Source organism: Hyla sarda, chromosome 8 (genome assembly GCF_029499605.1).
Source record: "Hyla sarda isolate aHylSar1 chromosome 8, aHylSar1.hap1, whole genome shotgun sequence".
NCBI lineage: Eukaryota > Metazoa > Chordata > Amphibia > Anura > Hylidae > Hyla > Hyla sarda.
Window position 1 is genome coordinate 117,598,953 of NC_079196.1, and position 19,320 is coordinate 117,618,272.

Consider the following 19,320-nt stretch of genomic DNA (forward strand, 5'->3'; position numbering starts at 1 on the left):
TTAGCTCACACATCACTTGGGTATCCATGGTAACTACCACAACATGGTCATCTGCAGTTTACATCTAGCCCGTGGCATTGAATGGCATTTTAAAAGTGCTAAGGGTCCTGGTGCAATAATCCTCCCATGAGGATCAGCCTCAACGGCTTTGTAGATTGCACTCATGTCAGCAACTCCATATACATTTTTTTTTCTTCATGCTTCTTTCTTCATCCTTTTTTCTTTCTGTCATTCAGACTTTCATTCATTCGATCTCTCTCACTCACTTGCTTTAACTCATTTGTTCTCACTCACTCACTCACTCACTCACTCAATCACTCACTCACTCATTCACTCTCACTCACTCTCACTCTCTCACTCACTCGCTCACTAAGTCAGTCTCTCTCTCTCTCTCTCTTTTTCTTTTTATATATATTTTTTTCCGTCTTCTTCTTCTTCTTCTTCTTCTTCTTCTTCTTCAGACCCTGTCATAGCACTAATGCCTTTCCAATACCACCAGCAGATGGAGACACTCCATTGCAACATTGGTTGTGAGCAGCAGTTTCTAAAAACAAATGCCTCATGGCGGATTTCCCATCCATCAATGGATGGTAAATTTTGTTTTTATCATTCACTGACCACAGAAACCAATGCATGGTCAAGCAACAGCAATGACACACCCTTGTGTATAGGCATGAGACCCTCATGTCATTTAACAGGATTCAGCACCACCCACAAGACAGCTACCTGTCATGTCATGTCAAACCTGCACAGGTGTGCTAGATTATTATTATTTAGTTTTATTTTATTTTTTTACACCAATCAGTGTGCAAACATGGTCATTAAAACGCTAAATGAATAGACGTTCATAAACCAGTCAGTGCAACTCATCATTTTGGTCTCCAATTCTCAAACTCAAATTCTCACCCACGGAGGATTAAATGAGAATCTTTCTTGTTTAACACTGGAATGGGGTGGTGCACTGTTCACTACCCGAAGATACTGCCACATCGGGTCAATGCATAGGGCGACAGAAGCAAGCTTCCAAATCAGCTCCCTTTCTCAAAAATCCATTTAATTTATGGTCCCCAGATAGGGAACGTATGTATCAGTATGTGCTCACAAGTCACCCAAGTGCAAGTATTCACACAAAAAAAAAACGTGCCTCAGGATGCGATCTGTCGCAAGATCCTTTCTTTTTTTACACTTGATCTAAGCCAAAAGGCCTAGAGGGGATAACCGGGAAAGGGGTGGACCCAACCATGTCCCCTTCATGAGCACTCACATTACTCATAGGAATGGAAGGAAGGCTGGCAGCCAACCAGCCTCCCATTCACTTTCTGGGTGGGTGGCAGTCAGCCACCCATACATACATACAGCACAGGCTAAACCCACATCATCACTTAAAAAAAGGACAGGCGACCCGATGGTGGTGCCGCTGGTGATTCTGGCCTTCTTGGAATCTGTTGGGCCTATGTGTTAGCTCACACATCACTTGGGTATCCATGGTAACTACCACAACATGGTCATCTGCAGTTTACATCTAGCCCGTGGCATTGAATGGCATTTTAAAAGTGCTAAGGGTCCTGGTGCAATAATCCTCCCATGAGGATCAGCCTCAACGGCTTTGTAGATTGCACTCATGTCAGCAACTCCATATACATTTTTTTTTCTTCATGCTTCTTTCTTCATCCTTTTTTCTTTCTGTCATTCAGACTTTCATTCATTCGATCTCTCTCACTCACTTGCTTTAACTCATTTGTTCTCACTCACTCACTCACTCACTCACTCATTCACTCTCACTCACTCTCACTCTCTCACTCACTCGCTCACTAAGTCAGTCTCTCTCTCTCTCTCTCTTTTTCTTTTTATATATATTTTTTTCCGTCTTCTTCTTCTTCTTCTTCTTCTTCTTCTTCTTCTTCTTCTTCTTCAGACCCTGTCATAGCACTAATGCCTTTCCAATACCACCAGCAGATGGAGACACTCCATTGCAACATTGGTTGTGAGCAGCAGTTTCTAAAAACAAATGCCTCATGGCGGATTTCCCATCCATCAATGGATGGTAAATTTTGTTTTTATCATTCACTGACCACAGAAACCAATGCATGGTCAAGCAACAGCAATGACACACCCTTGTGTATAGGCATGAGACCCTCATGTCATTTAACAGGATTCAGCACCACCCACAAGACAGCTACCTGTCATGTCATGTCAAACCTGCACAGGTGTGCTAGATTATTATTATTTAGTTTTATTTTATTTTTTTACACCAATCAGTGTGCAAACATGGTCATTAAAACGCTAAATGAATAGACGTTCATAAACCATTCAGTGCAACTCATCATTTTGGTCTCCAATTCTCAAACTCAAATTCTCACCCACGGAGGATTAAATGAGAATCTTTCTTGTTTAACACTGGAATGGGGTGGTGCACTGTTCACTACCCGAAGATACTGCCACATCGGGTCAATGCATAGGGCGACAGAAGCAAGCTTCCAAATCAGCTCCCTTTCTCAAAAATCCATTTAATTTATGGTCCCCAGATAGGGAACGTATGTATCAGTATGTGCTCACAAGTCACCCAAGTGCAAGTATTCACACAAAAAAAAACGTGCCTCAGGATGCGATCTGACGCAAGATCCTTTCTTTTTGTACACTTGATCTAAGCCAAAAGGCCTAGAGGGGATAACCGGGAAAGGGGTGGACCCAACCATGTCCCCTTCATGAGCACTCACATTACTCATAGGAATGGAAGGAAGGCTGGCAGCCAACCAGCCTCCCATACACTTTCTGGGTGGGTGGCAGTCAGCCACCCATACATACATACAGCACAGGCTAAACCCACATCATCACTTAAAAAAAGGACAGGCGACCATTGCACTCTGATGGAGCATTTAGCAATGCAATCCATAGCCTGGCTTTTGCCTGAACCCCCATCACTCCTCCTCTTGCATATAAGACAATATTTCAGATCTGCATATGAAAACAACACGCCTACCTTTGTTGCACATAGCTGCCTGCCTGTCTCTAGTTACCCCACTGGCTGTAGCTGCGTCCCTTCCGACATGGAATAACACCAACTGTAACGATAAACTGAAAATTAACAGTATAAACCTGCATCATTTTGGACTCTGGTATTTGCTGAATCCGGGTGACCTGACAATCGATGGTGGTGCCGCTGGTGATTCTGGCCTTCTTGGAATCTGTTGGGCCTATGTGTTAGCTCACACATCACTTGGGTATCCATGGTAACTACCACAACATGGTCATCTGCAGTTTACATCTAGCCCGTGGCATTGAATGGCATTTTAAAAGTGCTAAGGGTCCTGGTGCAATAATCCTCCCATGAGGATCAGCCTCAACGGCTTTGTAGATTGCACTCATGTCAGCAACTCCATATACATTTTTTTTTCTTCATGCTTCTTTCTTCATCCTTTTTTCTTTCTGTCATTCAGACTTTCATTCATTCGATCTCTCTCACTCACTTGCTTTAACTCATTTGTTCTCACTCACTCACTCACTCACTCACTCAATCACTCACTCACTCATTCACTCTCACTCACTCTCACTCTCTCACTCACTCGCTCACTAAGTCAGTCTCTCTCTCTCTCTCTCTTTTTCTTTTTATATATATTTTTTTCCGTCTTCTTCTTCTTCTTCTTCTTCTTCTTCTTCAGACCCTGTCATAGCACTAATGCCTTTCCAATACCACCAGCAGATGGAGACACTCCATTGCAACATTGGTTGTGAGCAGCAGTTTCTAAAAACAAATGCCTCATGGCGGATTTCCCATCCATCAATGGATGGTAAATTTTGTTTTTATCATTCACTGACCACAGAAACCAATGCATGGTCAAGCAACAGCAATGACACACCCTTGTGTATAGGCATGAGACCCTCATGTCATTTAACAGGATTCAGCACCACCCACAAGACAGCTACCTGTCATGTCATGTCAAACCTGCACAGGTGTGCTAGATTATTATTATTTAGTTTTATTTTATTTTTTTACACCAATCAGTGTGCAAACATGGTCATTAAAACGCTAAATGAATAGACGTTCATAAACCAGTCAGTGCAACTCATCATTTTGGTCTCCAATTCTCAAACTCAAATTCTCACCCACGGAGGATTAAATGAGAATCTTTCTTGTTTAACACTGGAATGGGGTGGTGCACTGTTCACTACCCGAAGATACTGCCACATCGGGTCAATGCATATGGCGACAGAAGCAAGCTTCCAAATCAGCTCCCTTTCTCAAAAATCCATTTAATTTATGGTCCCCAGATAGGGAACGTATGTATCAGTATGTGCTCACAAGTCACCCAAGTGCAAGTATTCACACAAAAAAAAAACGTGCCTCAGGATGCGATCTGTCGCAAGATCCTTTCTTTTTTTACACTTGATCTAAGCCAAAAGGCCTAGAGGGGATAACCGGGAAAGGGGTGGACCCAACCATGTCCCCTTCATGAGCACTCACATTACTCATAGGAATGGAAGGAAGGCTGGCAGCCAACCAGCCTCCCATACACTTTCTGGGTGGGTGGCAGTCAGCCACCCATACATACATACAGCACAGGCTAAACCCACATCATCACTTAAAAAAAGGACAGGCGACCATTGCACTCTGATGGAGCATTTAGCAATGCAATCCATAGCCTGGCTTTTGCCTGAACCCCCATCACTCCTCCTCTTGCATATAAGACAATATTTCAGATCTGCATATGAAAACAACACGCCTACCTTTGTTGCACATAGCTGCCTGCCTGTCTCTAGTTACCCCACTGGCTGTAGCTGCGTCCCTTCCGACATGGAATAACACCAACTGTAACGATAAACTGAAAATTAACAGTATAAACCTGCATCATTTTGGACTCTGGTATTTGCTGAATCCGGGTGACCTGACAATCGATGGTGGTGCCGCTGGTGATTCTGGCCTTCTTGGAATCTGTTGGGCCTATGTGTTAGCTCACACATCACTTGGGTATCCATGGTAACTACCACAACATGGTCATCTGCAGTTTACATCTAGCCCGTGGCATTGAATGGCATTTTAAAAGTGCTAAGGGTCCTGGTGCAATAATCCTCCCATGAGGATCAGCCTCAACGGCTTTGTAGATTGCACTCATGTCAGCAACTCCATATACATTTTTTTTTCTTCATGCTTCTTTCTTCATCCTTTTTTCTTTCTGTCATTCAGACTTTCATTCATTCGATCTCTCTCACTCACTTGCTTTAACTCATTTGTTCTCACTCACTCACTCACTCAATCACTCACTCACTCATTCACTCTCACTCACTCTCACTCTCTCACTCACTCGCTCACTAAGTCAGTCTCTCTCTCTCTCTCTCTTTTTCTTTTTATATATATTTTTTTCCGTCTTCTTCTTCTTCTTCTTCTTCTTCTTCTTCAGACCCTGTCATAGCACTAATGCCTTTCCAATACCACCAGCAGATGGAGACACTCCATTGCAACATTGGTTGTGAGCAGCAGTTTCTAAAAACAAATGCCTCATGGCGGATTTCCCATCCATCAATGGATGGTAAATTTTGTTTTTATCATTCACTGACCACAGAAACCAATGCATGGTCAAGCAACAGCAATGACACACCCTTGTGTATAGGCATGAGACCCTCATGTCATTTAACAGGATTCAGCACCACCCACAAGACAGCTACCTGTCATGTCATGTCAAACCTGCACAGGTGTGCTAGATTATTATTATTTAGTTTTATTTTATTTTTTTACACCAATCAGTGTGCAAACATGGTCATTAAAACGCTAAATGAATAGACGTTCATAAACCAGTCAGTGCAACTCATCATTTTGGTCTCCAATTCTCAAACTCAAATTCTCACCCACGGAGGATTAAATGAGAATCTTTCTTGTTTAACACTGGAATGGGGTGGTGCACTGTTCACTACCCGAAGATACTGCCACATCGGGTCAATGCATAGGGCGACAGAAGCAAGCTTCCAAATCAGCTCCCTTTCTCAAAAATCCATTTAATTTATGGTCCCCAGATAGGGAACGTATGTATCAGTATGTGCTCACAAGTCACCCAAGTGCAAGTATTCACACAAAAAAAAAACGTGCCTCAGGATGCGATCTGTCGCAAGATCCTTTCTTTTTTTACACTTGATCTAAGCCAAAAGGCCTAGAGGGGATAACCGGGAAAGGGGTGGACCCAACCATGTCCCCTTCATGAGCACTCACATTACTCATAGGAATGGAAGGAAGGCTGGCAGCCAACCAGCCTCCCATACACTTTCTGGGTGGGTGGCAGTCAGCCACCCATACATACATACAGCACAGGCTAAACCCACATCATCACTTAAAAAAAGGACAGGCGACCATTGCACTCTGATGGAGCATTTAGCAATGCAATCCATAGCCTGGCTTTTGCCTGAACCCCCATCACTCCTCCTCTTGCATATAAGACAATATTTCAGATCTGCATATGAAAACAACACGCCTACCTTTGTTGCACATAGCTGCCTGCCTGTCTCTAGTTACCCCACTGGCTGTAGCTGCGTCCCTTCCGACATGGAATAACACCAACTGTAACGATAAACTGAAAATTAACAGTATAAACCTGCATCATTTTGGACTCTGGTATTTGCTGAATCCGGGTGACCTGACAATCGATGGTGGTGCCGCTGGTGATTCTGGCCTTCTTGGAATCTGTTGGGCCTATGTGTTAGCTCACACATCACTTGGGTATCCATGGTAACTACCACAACATGGTCATCTGCAGTTTACATCTAGCCCGTGGCATTGAATGGCATTTTAAAAGTGCTAAGGGTCCTGGTGCAATAATCCTCCCATGAGGATCAGCCTCAACGGCTTTGTAGATTGCACTCATGTCAGCAACTCCATATACATTTTTTTTTCTTCATGCTTCTTTCTTCATCCTTTTTTCTTTCTGTCATTCAGACTTTCATTCATTCGATCTCTCTCACTCACTTGCTTTAACTCATTTGTTCTCACTCACTCACTCACTCACTCACTCAATCACTCACTCACTCATTCACTCTCACTCACTCTCACTCTCTCACTCACTCGCTCACTAAGTCAGTCTCTCTCTCTCTCTCTCTTTTTCTTTTTATATATATTTTTTTCCGTCTTCTTCTTCTTCTTCTTCTTCTTCTTCTTCTTCTTCAGACCCTGTCATAGCACTAATGCCTTTCCAATACCACCAGCAGATGGAGACACTCCATTGCAACATTGGTTGTGAGCAGCAGTTTCTAAAAACAAATGCCTCATGGCGGATTTCCCATCCATCAATGGATGGTAAATTTTGTTTTTATCATTCACTGACCACAGAAACCAATGCATGGTCAAGCAACAGCAATGACACACCCTTGTGTATAGGCATGAGACCCTCATGTCATTTAACAGGATTCAGCACCACCCACAAGACAGCTACCTGTCATGTCATGTCAAACCTGCACAGGTGTGCTAGATTATTATTATTTAGTTTTATTTTATTTTTTTACACCAATCAGTGTGCAAACATGGTCATTAAAACGCTAAATGAATAGACGTTCATAAACCAGTCAGTGCAACTCATCATTTTGGTCTCCAATTCTCAAACTCAAATTCTCACCCACGGAGGATTAAATGAGAATCTTTCTTGTTTAACACTGGAATGGGGTGGTGCACTGTTCACTACCCGAAGATACTGCCACATCGGGTCAATGCATAGGGCGACAGAAGCAAGCTTCCAAATCAGCTCCCTTTCTCAAAAATCCATTTAATTTATGGTCCCCAGATAGGGAACGTATGTATCAGTATGTGCTCACAAGTCACCCAAGTGCAAGTATTCACACAAAAAAAAACGTGCCTCAGGATGCGATCTGTCGCAAGATCCTTTCTTTTTTTACACTTGATCTAAGCCAAAAGGCCTAGAGGGGATAACCGGGAAAGGGGTGGACCCAACCATGTCCCCTTCATGAGCACTCACATTACTCATAGGAATGGAAGGAAGGCTGGCAGCCAACCAGCCTCCCATACACTTTCTGGGTGGGTGGCAGTCAGCCACCCATACATACATACAGCACAGGCTAAACCCACATCATCACTTAAAAAAAGGACAGGCGACCATTGCACTCTGATGGAGCATTTAGCAATGCAATCCATAGCCTGGCTTTTGCCTGAACCCCCATCACTCCTCCTCTTGCATATAAGACAATATTTCAGATCTGCATATGAAAACAACACGCCTACCTTTGTTGCACATAGCTGCCTGCCTGTCTCTAGTTACCCCACTGGCTGTAGCTGCGTCCCTTCCGACATGGAATAACACCAACTGTAACGATAAACTGAAAATTAACAGTATAAACCTGCATCATTTTGGACTCTGGTATTTGCTGAATCCGGGTGACCTGACAATCGATGGTGGTGCCGCTGGTGATTCTGGCCTTCTTGGAATCTGTTGGGCCTATGTGTTAGCTCACACATCACTTGGGTATCCATGGTAACTACCACAACATGGTCATCTGCAGTTTACATCTAGCCCGTGGCATTGAATGGCATTTTAAAAGTGCTAAGGGTCCTGGTGCAATAATCCTCCCATGAGGATCAGCCTCAACGGCTTTGTAGATTGCACTCATGTCAGCAACTCCATATACATTTTTTTTTCTTCATGCTTCTTTCTTCATCCTTTTTTCTTTCTGTCATTCAGACTTTCATTCATTCGATCTCTCTCACTCACTTGCTTTAACTCATTTGTTCTCACTCACTCACTCACTCACTCAATCACTCACTCACTCATTCACTCTCACTCACTCTCACTCTCTCACTCACTCGCTCACTAAGTCAGTCTCTCTCTCTCTCTCTCTTTTTCTTTTTATATATATTTTTTTCCGTCTTCTTCTTCTTCTTCTTCTTCTTCTTCAGACCCTGTCATAGCACTAATGCCTTTCCAATACCACCAGCAGATGGAGACACTCCATTGCAACATTGGTTGTGAGCAGCAGTTTCTAAAAACAAATGCCTCATGGCGGATTTCCCATCCATCAATGGATGGTAAATTTTGTTTTTATCATTCACTGACCACAGAAACCAATGCATGGTCAAGCAACAGCAATGACACACCCTTGTGTATAGGCATGAGACCCTCATGTCATTTAACAGGATTCAGCACCACCCACAAGACAGCTACCTGTCATGTCATGTCAAACCTGCACAGGTGTGCTAGATTATTATTATTTAGTTTTATTTTATTTTTTTACACCAATCAGTGTGCAAACATGGTCATTAAAACGCTAAATGAATAGACGTTCATAAACCAGTCAGTGCAACTCATCATTTTGGTCTCCAATTCTCAAACTCAAATTCTCACCCACGGAGGATTAAATGAGAATCTTTCTTGTTTAACACTGGAATGGGGTGGTGCACTGTTCACTACCCGAAGATACTGCCACATCGGGTCAATGCATAGGGCGACAGAAGCAAGCTTCCAAATCAGCTCCCTTTCTCAAAAATCCATTTAATTTATGGTCCCCAGATAGGGAACGTATGTATCAGTATGTGCTCACAAGTCACCCAAGTGCAAGTATTCACACAAAAAAAAACGTGCCTCAGGATGCGATCTGTCGCAAGATCCTTTCTTTTTTTACACTTGATCTAAGCCAAAAGGCCTAGAGGGGATAACCGGGAAAGGGGTGGACCCAACCATGTCCCCTTCATGAGCACTCACATTACTCATAGGAATGGAAGGAAGGCTGGCAGCCAACCAGCCTCCCATACACTTTCTGGGTGGGTGGCAGTCAGCCACCCATACATACATACAGCACAGGCTAAACCCACATCATCACTTAAAAAAAGGACAGGCGACCATTGCACTCTGATGGAGCATTTAGCAATGCAATCCATAGCCTGGCTTTTGCCTGAACCCCCATCACTCCTCCTCTTGCATATAAGACAATATTTCAGATCTGCATATGAAAACAACACGCCTACCTTTGTTGCACATAGCTGCCTGCCTGTCTCTAGTTACCCCACTGGCTGTAGCTGCGTCCCTTCCGACATGGAATAACACCAACTGTAACGATAAACTGAAAATTAACAGTATAAACCTGCATCATTTTGGACTCTGGTATTTGCTGAATCCGGGTGACCTGACAATCGATGGTGGTGCCGCTGGTGATTCTGGCCTTCTTGGAATCTGTTGGGCCTATGTGTTAGCTCACACATCACTTGGGTATCCATGGTAACTACCACAACATGGTCATCTGCAGTTTACATCTAGCCCGTGGCATTGAATGGCATTTTAAAAGTGCTAAGGGTCCTGGTGCAATAATCCTCCCATGAGGATCAGCCTCAACGGCTTTGTAGATTGCACTCATGTCAGCAACTCCATATACATTTTTTTTTCTTCATGCTTCTTTCTTCATCCTTTTTTCTTTCTGTCATTCAGACTTTCATTCATTCGATCTCTCTCACTCACTTGCTTTAACTCATTTGTTCTCACTCACTCACTCACTCACTCAATCACTCACTCATTCACTCTCACTCACTCTCACTCTCTCACTCACTCGCTCACTAAGTCAGTCTCTCTCTCTCTCTCTCTTTTTCTTTTTATATATATTTTTTTCCGTCTTCTTCTTCTTCTTCTTCTTCTTCTTCTTCTTCAGACCCTGTCATAGCACTAATGCCTTTCCAATACCACCAGCAGATGGAGACACTCCATTGCAACATTGGTTGTGAGCAGCAGTTTCTAAAAACAAATGCCTCATGGCGGAATTCCCATCCATCAATGGATGGTAAATTTTGTTTTTATCATTCACTGACCACAGAAACCAATGCATGGTCAAGCAACAGCAATGACACACCCTTGTGTATAGGCATGAGACCCTCATGTCATTTAACAGGATTCAGCACCACCCACAAGACAGCTACCTGTCATGTCATGTCAAACCTGCACAGGTGTGCTAGATTATTATTATTTAGTTTTATTTTATTTTTTTACACCAATCAGTGTGCAAACATGGTCATTAAAACGCTAAATGAATAGACGTTCATAAACCAGTCAGTGCAACTCATCATTTTGGTCTCCAATTCTCAAACTCAAATTCTCACCCACGGAGGATTAAATGAGAATCTTTCTTGTTTAACACTGGAATGGGGTGGTGCACTGTTCACTACCCGAAGATACTGCCACATCGGGTCAATGCATAGGGCGACAGAAGCAAGCTTCCAAATCAGCTCCCTTTCTCAAAAATCCATTTAATTTATGGTCCCCAGATAGGGAACGTATGTATCAGTATGTGCTCACAAGTCACCCAAGTGCAAGTATTCACACAAAAAAAAACGTGCCTCAGGATGCGATCTGTCGCAAGATCCTTTCTTTTTTTACACTTGATCTAAGCCAAAAGGCCTAGAGGGGATAACCGGGAAAGGGGTGGACCCAACCATGTCCCCTTCATGAGCACTCACATTACTCATAGGAATGGAAGGAAGGCTGGCAGCCAACCAGCCTCCCATACACTTTCTGGGTGGGTGGCAGTCAGCCACCCATACATACATACAGCACAGGCTAAACCCACATCATCACTTAAAAAAAGGACAGGCGACCATTGCACTCTGATGGAGCATTTAGCAATGCAATCCATAGCCTGGCTTTTGCCTGAACCCCCATCACTCCTCCTCTTGCATATAAGACAATATTTCAGATCTGCATATGAAAACAACACGCCTACCTTTGTTGCACATAGCTGCCTGCCTGTCTCTAGTTACCCACTGGCTGTAGCTGCGTCCCTTCCGACATGGAATAACACCAACTGTAACGATAAACTGAAAATTAACAGTATAAACCTGCATCATTTTGGACTCTGGTATTTGCTGAATCCGGGTGACCTGACAATCGATGGTGGTGCCGCTGGTGATTCTGGCCTTCTTGGAATCTGTTGGGCCTATGTGTTAGCTCACACATCACTTGGGTATCCATGGTAACTACCACAACATGGTCATCTGCAGTTTACATCTAGCCCGTGGCATTGAATGGCATTTTAAAAGTGCTAAGGGTCCTGGTGCAATAATCCTCCCATGAGGATCAGCCTCAACGGCTTTGTAGATTGCACTCATGTCAGCAACTCCATATACATTTTTTTTTCTTCATGCTTCTTTCTTCATCCTTTTTTCTTTCTGTCATTCAGACTTTCATTCATTCGATCTCTCTCACTCACTTGCTTTAACTCATTTGTTCTCACTCACTCACTCACTCACTCAATCACTCACTCACTCATTCACTCTCACTCACTCTCACTCTCTCACTCACTCGCTCACTAAGTCAGTCTCTCTCTCTCTCTCTCTTTTTCTTTTTATATATATTTTTTTCCGTCTTCTTCTTCTTCTTCTTCTTCTTCTTCTTCTTCTTCAGACCCTGTCATAGCACTAATGCCTTTCCAATACCACCAGCAGATGGAGACACTCCATTGCAACATTGGTTGTGAGCAGCAGTTTCTAAAACAAATGCCTCATGGCGGATTTCCCATCCATCAATGGATGGTAAATTTTGTTTTTATCATTCACTGACCACAGAAACCAATGCATGGTCAAGCAACAGCAATGACACACCCTTGTGTATAGGCATGAGACCCTCATGTCATTTAACAGGATTCAGCACCACCCACAAGACAGCTACCTGTCATGTCATGTCAAACCTGCACAGGTGTGCTAGATTATTATTATTTAGTTTTATTTTATTTTTTTACACCAATCAGTGTGCAAACATGGTCATTAAAACGCTAAATGAATAGACGTTCATAAACCAGTCAGTGCAACTCATCATTTTGGTCTCCAATTCTCAAACTCAAATTCTCACCCACGGAGGATTAAATGAGAATCTTTCTTGTTTAACACTGGAATGGGGTGGTGCACTGTTCACTACCCGAAGATACTGCCACATCGGGTCAATGCATAGGGCGACAGAAGCAAGCTTCCAAATCAGCTCCCTTTTTCTCAAAAATCCATTTAATTTATGGTCCCCAGATAGGGAACGTATGTATCAGTATGTGCTCACAAGTCACCCAAGTGCAAGTATTCACACAAAAAAAAACGTGCCTCAGGATGCGATCTGTCGCAAGATCCTTTCTTTTTTTACACTTGATCTAAGCCAAAAGGCCTAGAGGGGATAACCGGGAAAGGGGTGGACCCAACCATGTCCCCTTCATGAGCACTCACATTACTCATAGGAATGGAAGGAAGGCTGGCAGCCAACCAGCCTCCCATACACTTTCTGGGTGGGTGGCAGTCAGCCACCCATACATACATACAGCACAGGCTAAACCCACATCATCACTTAAAAAAAGGACAGGCGACCATTGCACTCTGATGGAGCATTTAGCAATGCAATCCATAGCCTGGCTTTTGCCTGAACCCCCATCACTCCTCCTCTTGCATATAAGACAATATTTCAGATCTGCATATGAAAACAACACGCCTACCTTTGTTGCACATAGCTGCCTGCCTGTCTCTAGTTACCCCACTGGCTGTAGCTGCGTCCCTTCCGACATGGAATAACACCAACTGTAACGATAAACTGAAAATTAACAGTATAAACCTGCATCATTTTGGACTCTGGTATTTGCTGAATCCGGGTGACCTGACAATCGATGGTGGTGCCGCTGGTGATTCTGGCCTTCTTGGAATCTGTTGGGCCTATGTGTTAGCTCACACATCACTTGGGTATCCATGGTAACTACCACAACATGGTCATCTGCAGTTTACATCTAGCCCGTGGCATTGAATGGCATTTTAAAAGTGCTAAGGGTCCTGGTGCAATAATCCTCCCATGAGGATCAGCCTCAACGGCTTTGTAGATTGCACTCATGTCAGCAACTCCATATACATTTTTTTTTCTTCATGCTTCTTTCTTCATCCTTTTTTCTTTCTGTCATTCAGACTTTCATTCATTCGATCTCTCTCACTCACTTGCTTTAACTCATTTGTTCTCACTCACTCACTCACTCACTCACTCAATCACTCACTCACTCATTCACTCTCACTCACTCTCACTCTCTCACTCACTCGCTCACTAAGTCAGTCTCTCTCTCTCTCTCTCTTTTTCTTTTTATATATATTTTTTTCCGTCTTCTTCTTCTTCTTCTTCTTCTTCTTCTTCTTCTTCTTCAGACCCTGTCATAGCACTAATGCCTTTCCAATACCACCAGCAGATGGAGACACTCCATTGCAACATTGGTTGTGAGCAGCAGTTTCTAAAAACAAATGCCTCATGGCGGATTTCCCATCCATCAATGGATGGTAAATTTTGTTTTTATCATTCACTGACCACAGAAACCAATGCATGGTCAAGCAACAGCAATGACACACCCTTGTGTATAGGCATGAGACCCTCATGTCATTTAACAGGATTCAGCACCACCCACAAGACAGCTACCTGTCATGTCATGTCAAACCTGCACAGGTGTGCTAGATTATTATTATTTAGTTTTATTTTATTTTTTTACACCAATCAGTGTGCAAACATGGTCATTAAAACGCTAAATGAATAGACGTTCATAAACCAGTCAGTGCAACTCATCATTTTGGTCTCCAATTCTCAAACTCAAATTCTCACCCACGGAGGATTAAATGAGAATCTTTCTTGTTTAACACTGGAATGGGGTGGTGCACTGTTCACTACCCGAAGATACTGCCACATCGGGTCAATGCATAGGGCGACAGAAGCAAGCTTCCAAATCAGCTCCCTTTCTCAAAAATCCATTTAATTTATGGTCCCCAGATAGGGAACGTATGTATCAGTATGTGCTCACAAGTCACCCAAGTGCAAGTATTCACACAAAAAAAAACGTGCCTCAGGATGCGATCTGTCGCAAGATCCTTTCTTTTTTTACACTTGATCTAAGCCAAAAGGCCTAGAGGGGATAACCGGGAAAGGGGTGGACCCAACCATGTCCCCTTCATGAGCACTCACATTACTCATAGGAATGGAAGGAAGGCTGGCAGCCAACCAGCCTCCCATACACTTTCTGGGTGGGTGGCAGTCAGCCACCCATACATACATACAGCACAGGCTAAACCCACATCATCACTTAAAAAAAGGACAGGCGACCATTGCACTCTGATGGAGCATTTAGCAATGCAATCCATAGCCTGGCTTTTGCCTGAACCCCCATCACTCCTCCTCTTGCATATAAGACAATATTTCAGATCTGCATATGAAAACAACACGCCTACCTTTGTTGCACATAGCTGCCTGCCTGTCTCTAGTTACCCCACTGGCTGTAGCTGCGTCCCTTCCGACATGGAATAACACCAACTGTAACGATAAACTGAAAATTAACAGTATAAACCTGCATCATTTTGGACTCTGGTATTTGCTGAATCCGGGTGACCTGACAATCGATGGTGGTGCCGCTGGTGATTCTGGCCTTCTTGGAATCTGTTGGGCCTATGTGTTAGCTCACACATCACTTGGGTATCCATGGTAACTACCACAACATGGTCATCTGCAGTTTACATCTAGCCCGTGGCATTGAATGGCATTTTAAAAGTGCTAAGGGTCCTGGTGCAATAATCCTCCCATGAGGATCAGCCTCAACGGCTTTGTAGATTGCACTCATGTCAGCAACTCCATATACATTTTTTTTTCTTCATGCTTCTTTCTTCATCCTTTTTTCTTTCTGTCATTCAGACTTTCATTCATTCGATCTCTCTCACTCACTTGCTTTAACTCATTTGTTCTCACTCACTCACTCACTCACTCACTCAATCACTCACTCACTCATTCACTCTCACTCACTCTCACTCTCTCACTCACTCGCTCACTAAGTCAGTCTCTCTCTCTCTCTCTCTTTTTCTTTTTATATATATTTTTTTCCGTCTTCTTCTTCTTCTTCTTCTTCTTCTTCTTCTTCTTCTTCTTCTTCTTCTTCTTCAGACCCTGTCATAGCACTAATGCCTTTCCAATACCACCAGCAGATGGAGACACTCCATTGCAACATTGGTTGTGAGCAGCAGTTTCTAAAAACAAATGCCTCATGGCGGATTTCCCATCCATCAATGGATGGTAAATTTTGTTTTTATCATTCACTGACCACAGAAACCAATGCATGGTCAAGCAACAGCAATGACACACCCTTGTGTATAGGCATGAGACCCTCATGTCATTTAACAGGATTCAGCACCACCCACAAGACAGCTACCTGTCATGTCATGTCAAACCTGCACAGGTGTGCTAGATTATTATTATTTAGTTTTATTTTATTTTTTTACACCAATCAGTGTGCAAACATGGTCATTAAAACGCTAAATGAATAGACGTTCATAAACCAGTCAGTGCAACTCATAATTTTGGTCTCCAATTCTCAAACTCAAATTCTCACCCACGGAGGATTAAATGAGAATCTTTCTTGTTTAACACTGGAATGGGGTGGTGCACTGTTCACTACCCGAAGATACTGCCACATCGGGTCAATGCATAGGGCGAAAGAAGCAAGCTTCCAAATCAGCTCCCTTTCTCAAAAATCCATTTAATTTATGGTCCCCAGATAGGGAACGTATGTATCAGTATGTGCTCACAAGTCACCCAAGTGCAAGTATTCACACAAAAAAAAACGTGCCTCAGGATGCGATCTGTCGCAAGATCCTTTCTTTTTTTACACTTGATCTAAGCCAAAAGGCCTAGAGGGGATAACCGGGAAAGGGGTGGACCCAACCATGTCCCCTTCATGAGCACTCACATTACTCATAGGAATGGAAGGAAGGCTGGCAGCCAACCAGCCTCCCATACACTTTCTGGGTGGGTGGCAGTCAGCCACCCATACATACATACAGCACAGGCTAAACCCACATCATCACTTAAAAAAAGGACAGGCGACCATTGCACTCTGATGGAGCATTTAGCAATGCAATCCATAGCCTGGCTTTTGCCTGAACCCCCATCACTCCTCCTCTTGCATATAAGACAATATTTCAGATCTGCATATGAAAACAACACGCCTACCTTTGTTGCACATAGCTGCCTGCCTGTCTCTAGTTACCCCACTGGCTGTAGCTGCGTCCCTTCCGACATGGAATAACACCAACTGTAACGATAAACTGAAAATTAACAGTATAAACCTGCATCATTTTGGACTCTGGTATTTGCTGAATCCGGGTGACCTGACAATCGATGGTGGTGCCGCTGGTGATTCTGGCCTTCTTGGAATCTGTTGGGCCTATGTGTTAGCTCACACATCACTTGGGTATCCATGGTAACTACCACAACATGGTCATCTGCAGTTTACATCTAGCCCGTGGCATTGAATGGCATTTTAAAAGTGCTAAGGGTCCTGGTGCAATAATCCTCCCATGAGGATCAGCCTCAACGGCTTTGTAGATTGCACTCATGTCAGCAACTCCATATACATTTTTTTTTCTTCATGCTTCTTTCTTCATCCTTTTTTCTTTCTGTCATTCAGACTTTCATTCATTCGATCTCTCTCACTCACTTGCTTTAACTCATTTGTTCTCACTCACTCACTCACTCACTCAATCACTCACTCACTCATTCACTCTCACTCACTCTCACTCTCTCACTCACTCGCTCACTAAGTCAGTCTCTCTCTCTCTCTCTTTTTCTTTTTATATATATTTTTTTCCGTCTTCTTCTTCTTCTTCTTCTTCTTCTTCTTCTTCTTCAGACCCTGTCATAGCACTAATGCCTTTCCAATACCACCAGCAGATGGAGACACTCCATTGCAACATTGGTTGTGAGCAGCAGTTTCTAAAAACAAATGCCTCATGGCGGATTTCCCATCCATCAATGGATGGTAAATTTTGTTTTTATCATTCACTGACCACAGAAACCAATGCATGGTCAAGCAACAGCAATGACACACCCTTGTGTATAGGCATGAGACCCTCATGTCATTTAACAGGATTCAGCACCACCCACAAGACAGCTACCTGTCATGTCATGTCAAACCTGCACAGGTGTGCTAGATTATTATTATTTAGTTTTATTTTATTTTTTTACACCAATCAGTGTGCAAACATGGTCATTAAAACGCTAAATGAATAGACGTTCATAAACCAGTCAGTGCAACTCATCATTTTGGTCTCCAATTCTCAAACTCAAATTCTCACCCACGGAGGATTAAATGAGAATCTTTCTTGTTTAACACTGGAATGGGGTGGTGCACTGTTCACTACCCGAAGATACTGCCACATCGGGTCAATGCATAGGGCGACAGAAGCAAGCTTCCAAATCAGCTCCCTTTCTCAAAAATCCATTTAATTTATGGTCCCCAGATAGGGAACGTATGTATCAGTATGTGCTCACAAGTCACCCAAGTGCAAGTATTCACACAAAAAAAAACGTGCCTCAGGATGCGATCTGTCGCAAGATCCTTTCTTTTTTTACACTTGATCTAAGCCAAAAGGCCTAGAGGGGATAACCGGGAAAGGGGTGGACCCAACCATGTCCCCTTCATGAGCACTCACATTACTCATAGGAATGGAAGGAAGGCTGGCAGCCAACCAGCCTCCCATACACTTTCTGGGTGGGTGGCAGTCAGCCACCCATACATACATACAGCACAGGCTAAACCCACATCATCACTTAAAAAAAGGACAGGCGACCATTGCACTCTGATGGAGCATTTAGCAATGCAATCCATAGCCTGGCTTTTGCCTGAACCCCCATCACTCCTCCTCTTGCATATAAGACAATATTTCAGATCTGCATATGAAAACAACACGCCTACCTTTGTTGCACATAGCTGCCTGCCTGTCTCTAGTTACCCCACTGGCTGTAGCTGCGTCCCTTCCGACATGGAATAACACCAACTGTAACGATAAACTGAAAATTAACAGTATAAACCTGCATCATTTTGGACTCTGGTATTTGCTGAATCCGGGTGACCTGACAATCGATGGTGGTGCCGCTGGTGATTCTGGCCTTCTTGGAATCTGTTGGGCCTATGTGTTAGCTCACACATCACTTGGGTATCCATGGTAACTACCACAACATGGTCATCTGCAGTTTACATCTAGCCCGTGGCATTGAATGGCATTTTAAAAGTGCTAAGGGTCCTGGTGCAATAATCCTCCCATGAGGATCAGCCTCAACGGCTTTGTAGATTGCACTCATGTCAGCAACTCCATATACATTTTTTTTTCTTCATGCTTCTTTCTTCATCCTTTTTTCTTTCTGTCATTCAGACTTTCATTCATTCGATCTCTCTCACTCACTTGCTTTAACTCATTTGTTCTCACTCACTCACTCACTCACTCAATCACTCACTCACTCATTCACTCTCACTCACTCTCACTCTCTCACTCACTCGCTCACTAAGTCAGTCTCTCTCTCTCTCTCTCTTTTTCTT

At 43.3% G+C, this 19,320-nt stretch overlaps 11 pseudogenes; all 11 read right to left on the reverse strand.

Moving 5' to 3' along the window:
* Positions 1-951: 951 nt before the first annotated feature.
* Positions 952-1,216, reverse strand: LOC130288111 (U2 spliceosomal RNA; annotated as a pseudogene).
* A 1,189-nt stretch (positions 1,217-2,405) lies between these two features.
* On the reverse strand, positions 2,406-2,669 carry LOC130288393 (U2 spliceosomal RNA; annotated as a pseudogene).
* Positions 2,670-4,149: 1,480 nt separating this feature from the next.
* LOC130289671 (U2 spliceosomal RNA) lies at positions 4,150-4,414 on the reverse strand (annotated as a pseudogene).
* A 1,472-nt stretch (positions 4,415-5,886) lies between these two features.
* Positions 5,887-6,151, reverse strand: LOC130288112 (U2 spliceosomal RNA; annotated as a pseudogene).
* Positions 6,152-7,637: 1,486 nt separating this feature from the next.
* Positions 7,638-7,901, reverse strand: LOC130287317 (U2 spliceosomal RNA; annotated as a pseudogene).
* Positions 7,902-9,374: 1,473 nt separating this feature from the next.
* Positions 9,375-9,638, reverse strand: LOC130287318 (U2 spliceosomal RNA; annotated as a pseudogene).
* A 1,475-nt stretch (positions 9,639-11,113) lies between these two features.
* On the reverse strand, positions 11,114-11,377 carry LOC130287319 (U2 spliceosomal RNA; annotated as a pseudogene).
* A 1,480-nt stretch (positions 11,378-12,857) lies between these two features.
* LOC130286854 (U2 spliceosomal RNA) lies at positions 12,858-13,123 on the reverse strand (annotated as a pseudogene).
* A 1,489-nt stretch (positions 13,124-14,612) lies between these two features.
* Positions 14,613-14,876, reverse strand: LOC130287320 (U2 spliceosomal RNA; annotated as a pseudogene).
* A 1,504-nt stretch (positions 14,877-16,380) lies between these two features.
* On the reverse strand, positions 16,381-16,644 carry LOC130285818 (U2 spliceosomal RNA; annotated as a pseudogene).
* A 1,480-nt stretch (positions 16,645-18,124) lies between these two features.
* LOC130287321 (U2 spliceosomal RNA) lies at positions 18,125-18,388 on the reverse strand (annotated as a pseudogene).
* Positions 18,389-19,320: the final 932 nt, after the last annotated feature.